This window comes from Mandrillus leucophaeus, unplaced genomic scaffold, assembly GCF_000951045.1.
Source record: "Mandrillus leucophaeus isolate KB7577 unplaced genomic scaffold, Mleu.le_1.0 Scaffold1157, whole genome shotgun sequence".
Lineage (NCBI taxonomy): Eukaryota > Metazoa > Chordata > Mammalia > Primates > Cercopithecidae > Mandrillus > Mandrillus leucophaeus.
The window spans coordinates 281,138-282,839 of record NW_012099843.1 but is presented as its reverse complement, the minus strand read 5'-3'; positions in this window follow the sequence as shown (position 1 = coordinate 282,839).

Below are 1,702 nucleotides of genomic sequence, written 5' to 3'. Positions count from 1 at the left end.
GACTTCTATTTCAGTCTTTTGTACACATTAATCTGCTACTTTTTATCAATAGCTTTAGTTTGGCTCAAACATAACAGTAGTTCAAATAATGCTATAACAAATAGTTCTATAACCTTCATCTGGATTCATTAATTATTAACATTTTATCGTTAAAATATTTTATTTCACATCTCTCCCCCTCTCCCACCCTCCCTTACACATACAGCCATGTATACATCCCTTCACTAAGAACAATTTGAAATTATTACACATGTCATGTTTACCATTAAATACTCAAGGATGAATTAAAAAAAATAAATTTCTATGTAACCACTACTGTGTTATACCTAAGAAAGTTAACATTAACCCAATAATATCATTTAATACAGAGTCCATATTTAATTTTTTCCAGTGGTACCCAAAAAGGATATTTTAGATTTTAGTCTCCTGAAGGTTTATAAATTACAGTTGGTTAAGAATCCTTAGTTCCTTATAATCTAGGATGAAGGAAGCATTCAATTTTTTATGACATTGACTTTTTTTATGAGTTCAGGACAATTGTTTAATGGAATGTTCCACCTTTTGGATTTTTCTGATTAGATTCTGCTTAAACACTTTAGACAAGAATCCTACATAGGCAACATATGGCACTTCTCATTGCATCGTATCAGAAGACACACGGTATTAGGTTGTTCCACCATTACTAATGCTAATTTTGATTACTTGTTCAAGATGATAATTACTAGATATCCCATTGTAAAGGTACATTTTACCCTTTGCAATTAATAAATAACCTGTGAGATTAGAGTTCGACACTACGTTACCCTGTTTCCCAACAGCCTCTCACGCACTGACTTAACCATCCATTGATAATCCTTTCCTGAATCAGTTATTAAACAGTTCTTTGAAATGGAAATTTTCTAATTTTATCATTTCTTCTTCATTTCTTAGTAGATATTCTTCTATAAAGAAGAGCTGTTGGGCCAGGTGCTGTGGCTCACGCCTATAACCCCAGCCCTTTGAAGGGCCAAGGTGAGCAGATCGCTTGAGCCTAGGAGTTTGCGACCAGACTGGGCAACATGGAGAATCACCATCTCCACTAAAAATACAAAAGTTAGCCAGGGAGTAGTGGAAGTGCCTGTACTGTCAGCTACTTTGGAGACTCAGATGGGAGGATCCCTTGAGCCTGGGAGGTTGAGGCTGCCATGAACTGTGATTGTATCCCTGCACTCCAGTCTCAGCAATACAGCAAAAACCTGTCTCTAAATTATAAAAGAAAAGAAGAAGCTTTTTTTGCTTGCTACCTATCCTACCCCTGTTTTGGTATCATTGTGGACTCAAGTATTTTTTTTAAATCAATCTGTTATTCATTACCATTATTGTTATTTTTGATGCTCAAATTATGCCAAATTTGGCAAGTTAGAGTTCTGTTACACCAGTTTTGTTTCCTTTTGACAAGATCACATTTAGTCTGCACACTTCATTACTTACCTTCTCTTTTTTTGAGACATAATCTCCCTCTGTCACCCAGGCTGGAGTGCGGTGATGCCATCACAGCTCACTGCAAACTCTGCCTCGTGGGTTCAAGCGATTCTCCTGCCTCAGCCTCCTGAATAGCTGGGATTACACATGTGTGCCACCATGTCCAACTAATTTTTGTATGTTTAGTAGAGACAGAGTTTCCCCATGTTGGCCTGTCTGGCCTCAAACTCATGACCTCAGG